Source organism: Felis catus, chromosome B2 (genome assembly GCF_018350175.1).
Source record: "Felis catus isolate Fca126 chromosome B2, F.catus_Fca126_mat1.0, whole genome shotgun sequence".
Taxonomy (NCBI): domain Eukaryota; kingdom Metazoa; phylum Chordata; class Mammalia; order Carnivora; family Felidae; genus Felis; species Felis catus.
Genome location: NC_058372.1, coordinates 114,767,155 through 114,786,141, shown reverse-complemented (window position 1 = coordinate 114,786,141; position 18,987 = coordinate 114,767,155). Strand labels below are relative to the sequence as shown.

At 36.0% G+C, this 18,987-nt stretch overlaps 1 protein-coding gene and 1 non-coding gene across 4 annotated transcripts in view; one reads left to right on the top strand and one right to left on the bottom strand.

Moving 5' to 3' along the window:
- The window catches only part of THEMIS (thymocyte selection associated), a 194,248-nt gene that overhangs the window by 112,970 nt on the left and 62,291 nt on the right, over window positions 1–18,987 (top strand). The window lies entirely within an intron of this gene.
- On the bottom strand, window positions 9,711–9,817 carry LOC111560621. The gene has a single exon (XR_002742625.1). It is a non-coding gene; the product is annotated as a U6 spliceosomal RNA (small nuclear RNA).

Below are 18,987 nucleotides of genomic sequence, written 5' to 3'. Positions count from 1 at the left end.
TACTATATCAGTTCTGAATTTATTTTAGAATAAAAACCATACCCCGAAATAAATTGATAAGACATAAGCTATATATTTGAGCAAATAAGTTTTGCTACAACTCACAGTTTCTTGCAAGTGAACCATTACTTTTAATCTTTGGTGGTGTTTCCAGGCCTGTATAAATGAAAACATTTATGTTTTGCTTCCCAAACCAAATTTCCTGTGTAAATGTTAGGATAGAAAATGAGTATAAGAGTGCTATGAAAGCATGCATGGGGATAGGCTTCCAAAAATCAGTATTTTTTTTTTAATTTGAAAAGTAGAAAACTTAAGAAAAAGATTTATCTCAATAATAGACGAGTAGTAAGTAAAAATGAACATAGAGTTTAAGAGAATAGAGGGTCCATAAAAACTCTAAAAATTAAAAGAGAAAGAAATGACTCATATTAATACATTATTTAAGGACAAACTCTCAGCCAGCCTATTATAGCACTAAGTTTTTTTTTATCACACTTCATCAGACTCTAACAACAATATGATCATGATGTCTTAGAAAACCTCCACCCAGTACTTAATTATCAATATACACTTCTATTAGAACAAGCGTCTTTTAGCTATTTTGTAAGATATGCCACTGTTTAAGGTATTTGCCATGAACCAATTACATAGGTAATTTAAAATCTGGTGAAGAGAGGAAAAAAATTAGAGGAAGTCCTATAAGATCAGGTCACTGACTACAAAATTAGTCAAATGGAACAAATATAAATATATCATGGACCACAAAAATTGTATAATAACTCTATTGTTATTTGTGTAGACACAGAATTGGAAAGGGCTGATTGTAAAATTGTGGAGTTACACAATATATAAAAAACAAGAAATACCTGTTTTCCTAGGTTAAGAGATACGAATGTGATTTTAACTTGTGATGTTAAGCTTATTTAGATAATTAAACTTTATATAACATTTGTCCTTAATGGAAAATTGTTTTTGCTTTCACATGGTTTCCAAACCTTAACTAATGTTTAAAAAGAACATGCTTACTAGTTGTGAAATAGTATAAAACCCAGAGTCATATCAATTGTGTTATACAAGGATGGAAATTGCCCTACCCAAGGTATTTTTCTCTTCATTGTCTCTTGTTCTAGCTTTTCCCCTGAGCTGGAATCCTTTCTATATGTTTCTACTCACACCAGACTCTTCTCTAGCCAAATTCTCTCCCACAGGGTTGTCAGGCATCCTGTGTTCAATAAAATATCATAAGTTCTATGATCAAAGCTGTTCAGTGTTCTGTAATTAAAATATAGTTGCCCATCACTGAGCTCTTCCTCTGTTTCTAGCATTATGCTGGGTGCTTACATGTACTATCTTATTTAATCCTTCACACAGCTTCATGAAATGGGTGCTGTTATTATCCTGTTTTGCAGATGAGGTAATTGAGGCTGAGAGGTAGGTCATGTGTCCTGCTTATCAGTGATTCTCAGATTGGCAAATTTTGTGGTCAATCCTTAGTCCTCATATTATTTTTGAGTGATTCAACAATTCCATACATCACCCAGTGCTCATCAAGACAAGTGCATTCCTTAATCTGCTTCTTCTATTTCACTCATCCCCCCACCTACTTCCCCTCTTAATGCAATCCCTATCAGAATACCAATTGCATTTTTCACAAAACTAGAACAAAGAGTCTTAAAATGTATGTGGAACTACAAATGACAACAAATAGCCAAAGCAGTCTTGAAAAAGAAATGCAAAGTTGTCAGTATCACAATTTCAGACTTCAAGCTATATTATAAAGCCGTAGTAATCAAAACAGTATGATCCTGGTGCAAAAGTAGACACATAGATCAACAGATAGAATAGAAAACCCAGAAACAAACCAACAATCATATGGTCAATGAATCTTCAACACGGGAGGAATGAATATACAATGGGAAAAAGTCTCTTCAACAAATGGTGTTGGGGAAAGCAGTCAGCTACATGCAGAAAAATGAAACTAGACCACTTTCTTACACCATACATACAAACAATATGGATTAAAGACTTACAAGTGAAACCTAAAACCATAAAAATCCTAGAAGGGAGCCAGGCAGTAATGTTTCTGACATTGGCTGTAGCAACATTTTTCTAGATGTGTGTCCCAAAGCAAGGGAAATAGAAGCAAAAATAAACTATTAGGACCACATCAAAATAAAAGATTTCTGCACAGTGACGGAAACAATCAACAAAACTAAAAGGCAACCTCCTGAATGGGAGAAGATTTTATAAATGACATATCCGATAAAGGGTTAGTATCCAAAGTCCTCGTATTATTTGAATACTAGTTGAACACTCCCTCTTTTCTGAAATCCTTTCTTTATTTTCTGGAACATCGTGGTTTTCTTATCTCGTTGTGGTTGAATTTCCTCCTGAATTTTTGACTGGCTTTCCGTCTGGTCTCCCGTAACTGTAAGTTTTTGAGTGCTTTAGAGTTTAATCCTCAGTGTCTTCTCTATACATACTCACTCTCCATATCTACACTCATCTGTACTCACAGATTCCTTATTTTATACCTATGAAATGGTTTTCAGGAGAATTAGTCATGTGTATGGATTTATTAAGAAAAACAACTGGAAATGATCTCATATTTTTCATTTAAAATCTATTTTTATGTGCTTAGATATCGTCTGCTAAGAAAAGTTCAATCTTTAGGGGTGCCTGGGTGGCTCAGTTGGTTGAGTGTCCGACTTTGGCTCAGGTCATGATCTCGTGGTCCGTAGGTTCAAGCCCCACGTCGGGCTCTGTGCTGACAACTCAGAGCCTGGAGCCTGCTTCAGATTCTGTGTCTCCCTCTCTCTCTACCCCTTCCCCACTCATGCTTTGTCTCTCTGTCTCTCAAAAATGAATAAACGTTAAAAAAATAAAAAAAAAAGAAAGTTCAATCTTTAAGAGATAGTAGCCTGTGACATTGTGTCTGATCTATTGTAGTTGTCAGAGGTCAGGGAAATGATCAAGGTGAGGACAGACACTTCCTTCTGATGTTATTCTTGTAAATGTAGGTTTGTCGGGCTTGGGATTTTTTTTAAAGTTTATTTATTTATTTTGAGAGAGAGAGAGAGAGAGAGAGAGAGAGAGAGAGAGAGAGCATGCACAAGCAGGGGAGGGGCAGAGAGAGAATCCCAAGAAGGCCCTGCAGTTTTGGTGCAAAGCCCCACACAGGGCTCCACGTGCTGTGAGATCATGACCTAAGCTGAAATCGAGTCAGAAGCTTAACTGACTGAGCCACCCAGGTGCCCTGTCATGCTTAGGATTTTTCTTTTTAATGTTCCAGTGTTGGCAAAAAGCTGGAGAGTACCTTAAACTATGTGAGAGATGTTAGAATTTTGGGGAAGGCCTAAGGCCATTCCTGGCATCAGCAGAAAGCTTTTTTAGTAACAATTCAGTTTTAGCTGAAATAAACTTAAAAAGCTGGACCTCAGACTAGCACTAGAACTAGTAACTTTGGAATTTCTACATCAAGTAGGTGATAACATGAGATCCAGAAAGACTGTCAAGCCTTTTTTTCAAGGGAGAGATGAAACTAATAAAGAAAAGAGGACTAATAAGGATCAATATGTTAAAGAGTTCAAAATAATGGACATATTCTTAAGAAGCCAAGAAAAATACAACGTATATTACTGCTACATAGAGGAAAACTACAATTATATAATTGCAAGAAAAGATTGACAAGAAAGATTTAAAAATCTATTACTTTAATTGTATATTGTATGTAAAATGCTTTTAAATTATTTATATCTATAATTATTTTAAAATGTTAAAATAATGATTATTATTATAATTGTTTACACTTATTTTAGCTCCATAGATGTAAAATCTTAATTGTGTGCCATTTGCTGTGATAAGCACTGGAGACACATTAAGAAAATGAAATACAGTATCTAAGCTCAAGAGACTTTCTGTCTAATGTGTTAGATGCAGGAAAACAATTTTAGTATGAGAACTCAAGGGAAGAGTGCTATTAGTTGGAGACTACCGGAGTTTGGGGGACAATTTATTATGATCTATCAAAAATTAGGATTGAGGGGCGCCTGGGTGGTGCAGTCGGTTAAGCGTCTGACTTCAGCCAGGTCACGATCTCGCGGTCCGTGAGTTCGAGCCCCGCGTCGGGCTCTGGGCTGATGGCTCAAAGCCTGTAGCCTGTTTCCAATTCTGTGTCTCCCTCTCTCTCTGCCCCTCCCCCGTTCATGCTCTGTCTCTCTCTGTCCCAAAAATAAATAAACGTTGAAAAAAAAAAACAATAATAATAAAAAAAAATTTAGGATTGAGATCAGAAAAGGATATTTAGATGTCCAGATTGAAGTATATCAGTTTAAACAAGTAGAATTAGTCAGATGTACAGTGATGTTTAGTGTGATCCAGCCAGAGGAGCATCTGGTGTAGACATAACTGTATCAGGATCCTGGATAGGTTTATCATGTCTGTAGCACAGAGTAATATTATGAGGATGGAAGAGCGAAGAGGAGCAGATCAGGAAAAGTGTGTCATTACCAAGTTTCTTAGCTCAGGCTTGCAAGTAGTTCAGTTCACTTCTTTAATCATTCTGTTCCAGATGAAGAATGCGACTTCTTCAATATCACCTTCTTAGGTTCCCTGCCACACTGTGCTCTCTCAGTGCTCGGGGCTCAGTCTTTATGTTACTTGATCTCTCCTTTACCTGGTTCAGCCATGAGACAATTGCATGACTATGGACCCTTCTCTCCCTGGCTAATTTCGTAAAGATTACCTCTATGTTCTTGGGGACTCCACCCATAATCCCTTATCTTTCAAACTTTTAGTCATTTCTTCCTTTCTTTGGATTTTGCTAAGAGGTACTGTTCCTTGTTTTGTTTTGTTTTCTGTACTTCCACTCCTTTGACCATAGACCCTGGTGCCCCATTAAGCCCACAGTTAAAACATTAGCACGTGAAACAAGCTAGTTCCCATATTCACCTCACCCTCCTAAAAAAAAATACTACATTTTATTCTTCTAGTACAGAAAAGAATGAAGACAAACAAAATCAGTTGTATTCCATATTAAAAAAAAAAAAAAGACTGGTCCTTCCTTAAACTAGTCTATGTTTAAAGGAATTTGTACTTTCTACAGAGGAAAAATTGAGGGCATTTTAGAGTTTCCAGTAAGAAACTAACAATAAAATTTCTATTTTTAAATACAAAATATCTAGATGTTAAATACAAAACACATAGAAAAGGCAAGTTTATAGAGATAGACAACAGATAAGTGGTTGCCTAGAGTGGTGGTTATCTAGAGTGGGTAGGAGCAGAGGTGAACTGCAAACAGGCTAGAGGGAAATTTTTGGATGATAAAAAAGTTCTACACCTGGATGGTGGCCCAACCCTTTAAATTTATTAAATTCATTGAATTGCACACTTACAATGGTGAAAACATCAATTATACCTCCATAAATACCAATTTTGGAAAATCAACCTAATTTTAGAGCAGATTATCAATTCAAACAGAAGCAGGAAAACAAAACGGAAGTACTAATATCAGAGAGAGATGACCACCTGTGTGACTGGAAGACTAATATTAAAAAGGACTTTATGAGGTGGTATTTGTAGGACAGGTGGTTGATGAAGTGTAGGGAATAAGAAAGTCACAGTATGAGGAAAATACCCAGGTTCCTGGCATAAGCATCAACATAGATGGTGGTTAAACTTACTAAATCAGGAGCTCAAGACCCAGATAGAACGGTGGTTTTGCAAGGGCAAGGGCAAGGGAGGAGTTTGGTTTAGGGTATGCTCAGTTTGAAATGTTAGTGAGATGTCTGAGCTGAGATGGCCAGTACGAAGTTAACGATGGTCTACCGTTTAGGAAAGAATTCCAAGCTGAATCTGGTGATCCAAGTGTCGGCAAATGCAAATGGTAAATAAAGTTCTGTGACAGGATGAGATGAAGCTGGAGAGTGTGTAGCTCATGAGGAAAAAAAAATGAAAAAAAGGTGTACTTCTGTGAGGAAGTCCAAAATATAAGGAACAAAAAAAGTACATATAAAGCCTAAAAATAACCAACTGGAGAGCTTTATTAACTAAGTGATTACAGTGAATCAGTCACAATTCTAAGCTTTTTACATGTATAGACTCATTTAATCCTCACGAAAATCCAATGAAGTTAGTTTCAAAATTATTATCTCAATTCTACAGGTGATCAAGGCTCATCAACTTTGGGTAACTTTCCAAGACCAAAAGTCTGGATTACTGGCCTTCAATAGAAGTAATGATCAATATTTTAAGAGACTTAGTCTTGGAGAGTATTTGTGATTTTAGAATCAAAATTCAAGTTATGACTAAGTGATGCTTATTTTTTTCCTAGAAAAATTGTGGAAATCATTAAGATACAGAATTTATATGGAATTTAAAATTCCATGGAACTATACATTGTCAAAAGAAAATGTTCTCAAACACAGAATCCTCTAGTTAGGGACCCATATTAAGGGAGGCTCCTTCTGGAACATGGCCAGTTGTCACTGTGTGAGTAAGAGAAGGTACACAACAACCATGAACTTAAAATAATGCACCAAGAGATCTCTATGTGTAGCTCTATCCACTGCACTGACTACTGTATATGTCTGTTTGGGGGTGAGAAAGTGTAATCTTTCCTTATCCCTCAAAGTAGGAAGAAACTGGGTAACAGTAAACAACAAAAGGACAGCTATACTGTCTTAAAAAAAATAATCACATTAATCCTCCTTCTGATTTCTTATTTTTGCGAAGGCCACCAGCATCTACTGAGTAGCCTAAACCAGACCTCTAGGAACAGTCCTTCCTTTTTTTCCCCCCTCTTCCCATTTATTAGTCGTGAAATCGTCTGGATTCTTCTTCTTTAACATTTTTGAGTATATACCTCTCTACTTGAGGTCTTCATCATTTCTGGATTCTTTTTTTTTTTTTTTCAACGTTTATTTATTTTTGGGACAGAGAGAGACAGAGCATGAACGGGGGAGGGGCAGAGAGAGAGGGAGACACAGAATCAGAAACAGGCTCCAGGCTCTGAGCCATCAGCCCAGAGCCCGACGCGGGGCTCGAACTCACGGACCGTGAGATCGTGACCTGGCTGAAGTCGGACGCTTAACCGACTGCGCCACCCAGGCGCCCCCATTTCTGGATTCTTGAAACCATCTTCTAACTAGTCTTTTTATGTCTGGTCACATTATATTCAAATTTATTATCCACACTCTGATATATTTATCATTATAAAAGAAAAATCTTACCATGTGACTCTCTTGCTAAAAATTCCTTGTGGCTTTCCTTTTAATTTTTTACCATCTGTCCCTTATTTGTTTCTTCAGCCTACTTCTCTCTCTATCATGCCTCACATTTTTACCTCAGCCACACTGAATTTTCAGTTTGCAGAGGACTTTATTCTCTCCTGAGTTCCCAGTCTTCCCAAATGGAATTGTGTTATTTTTATTTGTTTTTAACAACCATTTATGGGGGACTTAATAAATTCTAAAGAACAAAATAATTCTAATTAAATCCCTTCAGTGTTCATATGAATGTTATTATCATTCCCAATTTATAGACAAGGAAACTGAGGCTCAGAGAATAATTGCCCATAGTAAGAGAGCTATCAATAAGTGTTAGAGCTAGAATTCTAAGCTATCCTTTCTCCTTCATCTAAATTGCTCTCTGTTATTACCTGTTGTAAGGAAATTTCCTTGGTGCTCTTCCTCCTGTCCTCTAGTTCACAAGTCTGTGTTTGGTGTTCCTAATTTGGGTGTCTGTCCATAATAGGCCTAATGAACTGTTATCAGAGTCTTTACCATAAAGTGTTATAATGGCTCTCTTAGTTACCTGTCTTACCAATTAGATACTGTGCGTCTTTAAATATATATTTGTGCTTGCTTCCCTGGTATTTTATTAAAGTTCCTGGTTCAGAGCAATCACTCAATAAATATTTGTGGAAAGGAGGAATGAAGAAAAGAAGGAAGGAAGGAACTTAACTTTATTTTACTCTCAACTCAGGAAGATTAAGCTACTACAGGAAGAAGCCTTAAATTAGAGAAGCTCTCTGAGCTTTCGTTGTTATACAAAACTGGCTTGGATCTAAGTGGCTAACACAAATGTGGATTTTTATAAACTACTGTTCACTAAAGACTAAAAGGGATTTCCTCAAAATTTTATGCAGAGTTAGAGCAACTACTAGTTCACAGAAATTTGAAGGGATATAAGAGAACAAGAATGAAGTCGGTTCCTTCTTGTATCCATCAAGTCTAACTTTCTTAGTAAATTACTTGAGAGCACGTGTGTGTGTACACCCATGTGTGCCTCTCTCTGTATATGAGTATGGAAGTGTGGGTATGTGCAGTGCTGTTATTTCCAGCATCCTTTTAGATGTCAAGTTTTTTACTGTCCAAATAAAATCAAATAAGCCCTCAATTTCATATAATTTTTGGCATTCCGGTGCCCTCCTCCTTTAGTTTCAAAAATTTATGTGGGAGATTTATATATATTAAACTTTGGTGTTTTTTTTTTTTTGTTCTCTTGCTCTTCACTCTTTCTTCCGAATTTTTTTTTATTTTATATTTTTGACATACAAAAAGTGATACATAATTAATATATAACCTGATGAGTTTAGTAATAAGTATACACCCAAAACCATCAATAGAGTCTACGCCATAAACCTGTCCATCAGCTCCAAAAGTTTCCTGCCATCCTCTTTATTATTGCTCTTTACTCTCACTTCGTATTTATCTTTCATCTCAGTTCTGGTGTTCCAACTGCATGAGATTGCTCTGGTCTTTAATACCCCAAACTATGAATTCAATTTATTTTCTTTGATTTTTCAAGGAACCACTAACAGGGCACTTGTGGGTAAAAATGAACTTGCTGAAGATCTGGTAATAATAACTAGGAACAGAAAGTGAAAGTTCTAAACCCTACTGATTAATCCTTGACCCTGAATCCTCTTCAGGCTTTTATCTCACAAAATTAGTGCCATTCCTTCCAGGATCATCTCATATTGGTTGTTTGCTTTTTAACAGTAACAACATTATTAATATTAACAATTATTATTATTTCCAAGTAATCTGCCAAAGTATCCCAGGAATGGGATATAATATTATAATAATAATAATTAATAGTAATAATAGTAATAATAATGCTCTCAGAAATGTTCATCTCATAATTTAGTTATGAAATCTTAAACTTGGAGAGCTTGACTTGCCTTAAGATGAGACCCACTTATAACTCTTCTAAATCTGTATTTATTTTCTTATTAAACTCCTTAATCCATGAGGAATTTACTTTGTATGTTGTATGAAAAAACTTTTTTAAAACAAATGGTTGAAACATTTTCCCAGTTCCATACATTTACTAAATTATTCTTTACCCATCTGTTCGGAAAGAAGTTTCTCAATATTTTTATTCTATTTCTTTGATTTATCTGGCTTTTTTTTTAAATCAGTAGCTCACAAGTAGTATTGTCTAATTTCATTTTAATATTGGTATAATTTTTTTCTTCTTATCACTGATCAGGTAGGTTCTCAGCTCCTCATTCTTTCAAATGAAACTTTAAGTTATTTCATTAATTTCTGTAAAAACATCTAGTGGGGCTTTAGATTGAAATTTTATTAAACTTAAATATTAATTTTAAAAAATATGAATTTTTATTTTACCATCTTGGCCAATTGTTTGATATTCCATTTAGTTAAATCTTGTAATTCAAGTCCTGAATATTTATAACATTTTTTTAAAATATGGAACACTTCACAAATCTGTGTGTCCTCCTTGCACAGTGGCCGTGCTAATCTTCTCTGTATCATTCCAATTTTAGTATGTGTGCAGCCAAAGCGAGCACTATCATTATAACAAATTTTGACATACTTCTGACATTTCTTCGGATTGCCATTTCTTCATATTAGACCCCTTCCTTCAGAGTTAGGAACACTCCGTTCTGTGGTACTCTCTCCAGTGTAGAATTTTTGTATTTTCATTTTAATAAAGCCAGAGATTATGGCTTTTAACATGGTGACCCTCTGCTTTTAGTCAAGTCTGTCATTCAGCAGATACTTCTTGATTATTATATTTTAGGTACTGTTTTAGATGCTGCATATACATCAATAACAAAACATCTTGGTAAATGCCTTGATACTCTATTTAATGTTACATTCTAGTAGGAGTAAATAATATAGTAGTTCTTGATAAGTGCTATGTAAAAAAGAATAGACCAAGGTAAGTAGGATTTAGAGTGCAAAGTGAGTAGAATAATTTTAAATAAGCTGGCCATGGTGTGCCTTATGGAAAAGACAACACTTGTCCAAAGACTTGAATAGTTGAGATGAGCTTTGCAGACAGAGAGTGGGGTAAATGCTCCAGGCAGAAGAAAGAGATGCTACAAACCCTGTGGCGGGGATGTGCCTAATGTATTCAAGAATCACCTGGAAGGCCAGGATGGCTGCAATATGGTGAGCTAAGGAGACAAAAGGGGATGAAATCAGAGAGGGAATGCAGGACGCTAATTGTATAGGTCTTTGCAGGTCATTGTAGTAATTTTGGCTTAAATTTTTATGAAACAAGACGTGATTGGAGGATTGGGTCAGGGAATGACAATCACGTGTTAAAGGGCTCATTCTGACTTCTGTGCTGCTGTTAGTAGGGGAACAAGGATGGAAACAGGGAAGTCAATTAGGGGGACATTGCTATACATGATGCTTCCTTGGGTCAGCAGGACAGCAATGGGAATAACAAAAAATGGTTAGCTTTAGATATATTTTGAGTGAAAGTAAAAGGTATTTCTTTCTAGGTTGCATTTTCCCCCTCTTACTTTTTTTTTTAAGTTTTTTAAAAGTGTTTATTTATTTTTGAGAGAGGGAGAGACAGAGACACAGAATCCGAAGCAGGCTCCAGGCTCCAAGCCCTCAGCACAGAGCCCGATGTGGGTCTGAAACTCACAAGCTGTGAGGTCATGACCTGAGCCGAAGTCGATCCTTAACCGACTGAGCCACTGAGACACCCCATTTTCCCCTCCTACTTTTAATAAAGAATCTTCATTTTGTAAGTCTCTGCTGGTGACCTTTTAAATTTAGCTTATTCCTACTTGGGTTCTCTTATTAACAGAGTTTTCTCTTGGACTTTATACAGGTGCAATTCTCTTTTGAAAATATTGAGCTGTGGTGGAAAAAAAAATACTGTGTGGAAATCAAGAGAATGTGATTCCTGTCCTGGCTCTGTTACTAGCTTGCCATGTGATCTGAGATAACCCAAGCATTCCTGACTACACAGTGAGGTTAGAACAAATGATCACTACTATTCCTTTGAGCTTAAATATTCTACCCATCTATCATTCTGTATCTGTACATTGGTCAGGAAAGAGTTAAAAGTAACTGAAAAATCTTCATTTGAGTTCCTCGAAATATCAGCAGATTGTTTTGCCATAGCTGAAGAATTTTTAAGAGAAGAACTAGGAAGTTTCCAAAAATAAGCTTATAGTATTTTGAGGGGATGGTGGTCTTTCTGCTGACATTGCTGGCAAGTTTCTCTCTTTGAGAGCGGAGGGGCCCTCGTCTGTAACGCTTGACTTAATGGGGCCTGCTTTGTCTTTGTAATCCTGCGTTTTGTGGGAACTTGGTTCCGACTTTGTCTTCTTACCATCTGTAAGAGGATTTTCCTAAGAAATGTCTTTTTAGAATTACCCTTCCTTATTTCAGTCCCACACTTTTAAAACCTGATTTATTGTGGTGGCGTCACTGTTTTATATATGCACGAGGCAGTATTTCCATTCACCTTTCTATCTGTTTCAGCCTAACGTTTTCCTGTAGTTGATGCTGTTCTTAAGATTCCTTTGCAGGGCAACCAGGGTCCATCCCATGTTGCCTCCCCTGGGTCATATTCTTCATGTGTACCTTGTGTCTGTTCTCTCTTAGATCACATAATATGTCTGATTCTGTGCCTAGGTGCAGCCTGCTCCTCTCCAAAGCTAGCTCAATCTGCTTTGAAACACAGAACAATATTGTTTTCCTCATCTCAAGGGCATTGCATTTATGACTCTATTTGACACTGAGAGACCAGAATTAAGATACTAAGAGACTATGGAATGAAAGGCAGAAATAGCTTGTTCTTGCAAATGGAAAGAAATTCACCCCCACTTTGCTAAAAGCACAAGATCTTTCTAATCAGACATTTGACATCATGACCAGGCTGGGGAAAAAGTGTACCTGTTCAGTTATAATTGGTTCTGCTCACAGAAGTGGATTTCTCATTGTCTGTGCAGCTACAGGAAATATGGTTAATAAAAGCACATGTCAGCCTGACTGAAGCTGTTCTACAAAACCCTGCCAGACCACTCTGCAAAACTGTTATTTCCCATTATGAAAACTAAATCTCAAATCATAGTCAAAAGGTAATCAGTCTTCAAGAAAGTAGTCTATAGAAGCAAGCAGTAATTCAGATTTGATTGGCAATGTAAGTTTTTCAGGGAATAGTTCAAAATGGGAAGCATTTTGAGAGAGCCAGAAACACAATCCAAAATGATGATTCTCAGAATTTTCTAACATTGGGTTATTGATAAATATATACATTTTTTTAAGTTACGCTTTCCTGAGAACCATGATAATCGTACACCATGGTTTTGTGTACTTCATCTCATTTAACTCTTGTAACACAACCTTGGGATATAGGTATCGTTGTCCCCATCGTATAGCTGAAGCAAATTGCCCAAAGTTCCTAGATGTACGGCAAGTGCCATGTGGACCTTTCTGCTGCCAGCCGAGCAAGCTCCGGCCCTCCTTATAGTCCCATGATGCGTTCTGGAAAGGTGGTGTATGAATATCCCCAGCAACTTTTCTGCTCTACTGCTCCTTGCTTGATATCCATGTTTATTGTTTCCATCACTGACAAAACAGAGCAATAACGCCTTCACCATAGGGTGGTTGTAAAGACAAAATACAAAGAAATGACACACATCTTAAAAAAAAAAAAAAAAGCCCTATCAAAAGGGAATTAATATGACCTCGCCTAAAAGGCTCAATTTTGTATATAAATTCCATGATTTAAAATAAAATCTTCCCCTCTAAGTGAAAGTCATTGTGATTAGGTACATCAGTAACATATAGAGCAAGCACATTTTTCTTTTCATACAAAAATGATGTTGCTGACACATTGCTGGAGAGACAGGTGTTGTATGCCCTTTTCCTAGTTGGATCTGCACGAATTCTGTAGTTCTGTATGCTAACCAGGTAAACAAAGCCTGTGTTATGCCAATATACCTATATCATATATAGATATCACTACCAAATTTTTTTTCTGAAATTTATAAAATTAGCGTCACCCCACTTCTGTTCTATCTTTCTATGAAATAGGGCAAAACCAAATCTCTAGGTATTCCTCATTTCACTCAGGAGAATTTTCCAGTTTGGACCAAGTAATCAGGTGATCTTGACTATAATTTCCTTGGAATTCCTTAGATTTCATTTTTTTTCTTTTGCTACTTTGCTCATATTAATATTGATATACATAGCTTATCTCCTCTGTTAGACCTGGGATAGTCTGTACTCCAAATACTATGTCTTGAATGAGTGTATGACTGCTCTCAAAAGATGCTTAATAAGTCTCTGTCTGGGGCTGAACAAGAGAACACATTTTCATGACACTTAAAAAATCTCCCAGGAGAAACCATTTGGATTATATATAGAATGTATCTAGCTTTAATGGAAAGCTAAGTAACCCTAGGACTTATTTCTAGTCTATATGCCAATCATACTCAGTTTATCAAACCATCCACCAAGTAGTTGGAATATGTAGATATAGCAATACAAAACAAAAGAAACAAAAAGCAACTGTTACTCAAGATGGGCAGACCATGAAGGTTATTATAGGCCATTCAAAAGGATTCTGATTTTTTTTCTGAGATAGGGAGTTATCAAAAGGGGAGAGCAGAGATGTGGCATGGTATGATTTATGCTTTAAAAGAATCACTATGGCTGTGAGGGGGTCCAACTATTTCACATAGGCCATGCTCAGGATGTGAAGCTTTGTTTCTAAAGGGTACTCTAGATATTAGGGCCATTTTGTTTCATTTCAAAATGTATTTGAACATATCTTTGCTATATCAAAGTAAATAAAGTCAGTTTTATTTTTCTAATGTTTTGCCATATTCTGGGCAAGTAGGCAGAAGGTAATGAGGATTTAAGTAAAGTAACCTGGTCTGACCAGAATTTATAAGATATATAAATTTATTACCTATTCAGTGATGAAAAGGGACAATATCTGAAGCATGGTTATTTTTGTTGTGTCTTCTCAAGAAAAGATTTACATTTCAAGATTTACATTTTCAAGAAAAGAAAAACATTTTTAAAAATCACTTACTTTCAAATAAAGAACTACAATCTGAAAATATATTATAGTTCCATGTTACTGCCAGTAAATGATTACTCTAAAAGTTCAGGTAGTTTAGACTAAGACAATAATTATGAATGTCATTGATTTCTTTAATCAAAATGTCAATAATCATCATTTTACTTTTTTCCCATTTACATTAGTCTACCCAACTTTTCATTATTCAATAATAGAAAGCTGTGGAATAAATCAGTAGAGGTCACTAGACTATTTAGCTTCACTCTCTGTATCTTGATTGTTGGAAGACAATTCTCTGAATGCTTTCATATTCCCTCATGGTCTAAACTTTCTGAGGAATGACCACTGTCAAATTTGGTTAAAGAAAGATTGAATAGCAAACATGTCCTGGAAGATAGAGATAGTATATTACTTCAGAGAGATTCAGAGACTTCTCTCTCCTGTAGTATTTGCTTATATCCCAGAATAAAAGCCTTTCTCTTTCCAGACGGTAGGGTGGGAGAATGTGCCAGCCAAGCTCTGGGTGTCTTGCTTTTGTGAGTCTGTGGTACAACCCCTCTGTTTGTGCAAAGTCCTAATTTCCCCCCAAATAATTAGACAACTATATCAATACCATTTTTCAGGATGCTTTTAGTAGTGAGGCCATTTATAGCCTCACCAGTGCTAAGATGATCTGTGATAATAAAAACTTTGTGTTTCCTGTCAGGATATCTATCTATCTATCTATCTATCTATCTATCTATCTATCTATCATCTATCATCTTTCATCTATCTTCTATCATCTATCTATCTGACACTGTGGCAGGCTAACTTCTTGTGTTATAAGTATTGTCTCAGACCCTTAAATTTCAGACTCAACACTGATGTCTTCTCTTTATGAGACTCATGCCACATTGATATTTGTACTGATGAAGAATGAGACTCATTTTATGTTAGTTGTCAAGATATTCTGTGTGTCATTTTTTCTTTATGATACATTCAAAACAGATAACAGAAATAGTGTGTGTGTAAATATGGAGTTCTTCACACACATATTTGCAGGACTGTTGAGATGGATGCATAAAAGCATTTCCTTGGCTGTGGTGATAGGTTTGAATTTCACTGAAACATGCTGTGAAGGATGGTGTCATGCAAAGAACATGGTGACATGAGTGCAGCAGAGAGTCATGTTGGCTTACGCCATGGATTGGTGACTTGTGAGGCTTTTTATCTGCATGAGTAGATAAGCAAGGTTTTTGTCTTCTGGCTAAAGGAAGAAGGTGTGGTATGTGGGGTGTGCGTGTGTGTGTGTGTGTGTGTGTGTGTGTGTGCAAGGGTGCTGGAGAGACTTGAAGATAAATAAAGCAAGAAAGTTGCGGGGGAGGGGGTTAGAATATGGAGCCTTAACCTGATATCTTATGTTTTGATTGCCACAACTAGCGTCACAGCTTTGGGATGATGCAATGTTAAATAATTGCTGCTGATTGTTTTCAATAAATGGCTAATGATAGGACTGCTTCCAGAATGGGTGGAGTCAGCTCCAAAAGGAGCTTTTCCAGGGAGCTGCCAGATTAGTGTAACAGCGACAATAGTCTGTGTGTGAATGAAGCTTTTTAAAAAATTGTTTTATTGTGCTAGGAACATTTAACGAGAGATCTACTGTCTTAACAAATGAAGTGTATAATACTGTATTATTGCAAATAGGTGCAATGTTATATAGCAAATCTCTAGAACTTATTCATCTTCCTTAACTGAAACTTTATGTCTATTGATTAATAATTCCATTTTCCCCTCCTTCCAGCCTCTGGCAACCACCATTCCACCCTTTGAGTCTATAAATTTGACTACTTTAGATAGTGCCTATAAGGAGAATCATGCGGTAGTTGTCTTTTGGTGACTGGTTTATTTCATTTAGTATCATGTACTCAAGATTCATCTATGTTTTTGCATATTGCAGAATTTCCTTCTCTTTTAAGGCTGAATAGTATGTGTGTATATACCACATTTTCTTTATTCATCCCTCTGCTAATGGATATTTAGCTTGTTTTCACATCTTGACTATTGTGAATAGTGTTGCAGTGGATATGAGAATGCATATATCTCTTTGAGATCCTGATTTCAATTCTTTGGGATAACTATCTAGACTTTGGATTGCTAGATCATATACTGGTTGTGTTTTTAATTGTCTGAGGAATTTCTATCCTGTTTCCTAAGGAGCTCCAAACCCAGTGTGGCCCTCTGGGTGGTTGCATGTCTGCTGGGTTTAAAGACTACTACAGAGCTGGGGGGAGGGGAATAGGACGAAAGGAAGGCAGGATGCCACAAAATTCACCGTTCTCATCAAGACTGAGTCATTTTTTGAATAAAAGCTTCTCGGATTGTTGAAAATGTTTACTTAATTCTGGAGTTCTACAAAAGTTGATGCTAATGATTTTTGCCAGTGTTCATTGGTTTTCTGGATGAGTGGCATTTTGGAGGTCCTTAGTCCACCATTCCTAACTGTTGATCTTGGGCAAATTATTTAACCTCCTTTTTTCTCAGTTTTTACATTTGTAATACAGGGATAATAACATGCCTCAGAAAGTTGTTGCAAGTTTATTTAGGAAAATCACTGAGAATAGTGCCTGGCATAGACCAAACACCCAATAAACACCTGCCACTAAGATCAAGTATATTTATTTAAAATATATTAGTTCTGGGGCACCTGGGTGGCTCAGTTGGTTAAGCATCCAACTCTTGATTTTTGCTCAGGTCACGATCTCATGCTTCTTGAGATTGAGCCCTATGTTAGGCTCTGCACTGACAGCACAGAGCCTGCTTGGGATCCTCTCTCCCACTCTCTCTGCCCCTCCCCCACTTATTCTGTCTCTGTCTCTCTCAAAATAATAAGTTAAAAACTTTTTAAATAAAATAATAACAAACCTACCCTTTATTACTTTTTTTAATTTTGGTTTTATATTCATAGAATAAGTCGCACTTTTTTTTATTGGTTTATTTGGGTAGGTAGATTTATAGGTTCTATTCCACAAAGCTTCAGACTACAGCAGTTGAATATTCCCCGGAGCATTTTGAAACAGTAACTGATGGCCGGCCGTTGCAGACATTATGGTTATAAGCAGGCTGAAAACCATACTCAAACAGGGTAATTTTGCCTTTTGTTACCTCAGGAATACAAGCCTGTTTATGTATGTACTTTTGCCAAGATGGTATATAAAACAGCACTTTTTGAGAAGGTTGCCTAGGGATCAAATATAAAATTTACAATATTTTATGAAATACCTAGCACTCTCAAAGTCATTGATGTTTTTATAAAGTGTTTTAAATTTTGATGATAAACAAAGATGCTTCTTTAAGACACTCTCTACTGAGGGAGAATGGATATTAGAAGGACTCATTCAGTGCCTTAAATGTCAGCGAACTCCAGCCGGTCTGAGAAAGCACATGGCAATTCCTTGAATAAGTTTAATGTATAATCAAAATGGTCAGTTCAGAATATTTAACAATAGTAATTAATTATGAAAATTTTTTTTAGTTATTTGCTCTCTATTCTATAGATATATTAAGCATAATATTCATATAATGACCCACTTCATCATAAATACTCTTTGAGGCTATATTTATTAGTATCCTAAAGGCTCTGAGTTTTGAATAAGCAAGAAAAAAATGCCTCTGTTGGCTCAAGAGTTGTTCTTCATCTCTAACTGAACTATTTTAATTACTACATTTAAAAAAATGTTTGTTTATTTTTGAGAGAGAGAGAGCACATGCACACTAGGGGGGAGGGGCAGCGAGAGGGGGTACAGAGGATCTGAAGTGGGCTTAGCACTGACACCAAAGAGCCCGACACAGGGCTCAAACTCAAGAACCGTGAGATCATGACCTGAGCCAAAGTTGGACATTTAACCAACTGAGCCACCAGGCGTCCCTGATTATTACTTTTTTTAAAAATCATTTCATGTAGTAGAGATTACACCAAATCAGATCTAAAGGAAGGAAGTATACTTCATATAGAACTTTCTGACTTTAAGATATATCATTCTGAAAAAATAACTTGTAATATATATGTATTGACCTATACATTTAATCCAATTCCAATAAAAATTCAGCTGACTTCATAAAAATAGAAATTCACATCAAAGATTTTTCAAAAATAGGATACAACAAGAATGAACCATTTTTAAAAAATTAAATTGAATGTCATTGGATTTAAAAACTTACTTTTTAAGATATTCTATTAAAAATGAAAAGAAATGCCCCAGTCTGAGAGAAAATATTATATACAAATACAAAGCACTTGTATTTGCTATACATTAAAAAAAACCTCTTAAAATGTAACAATAAGAAGACAACATAACTAAAAACAGAAGAAAAAATATTTGACCATTTTGCAAAGAAGTCATTCAAAATGGTCGATAACTGAAAAAAATCCTCTACAGGTAAGATAATCATTATCAAAAATTAAATCACAATGAGGTACCAAATAGCTAACGTTAAAAAGGCTAACAAGATCAACTTTTGGTTCACTTGGGAAGAGTTGGAACTCTAGAAGAACTGGTACGTGCTGATGGAGATTAAATGATACAACTTGAAAAAAACCACCAAACTGTATGACAGATTTTTAAAAGAAATTCCATATCAATCTTTTGTGAGACTTCGCCATTCCACTTGAAGGAATTTACCAAGGAAAAATGAAAGTGT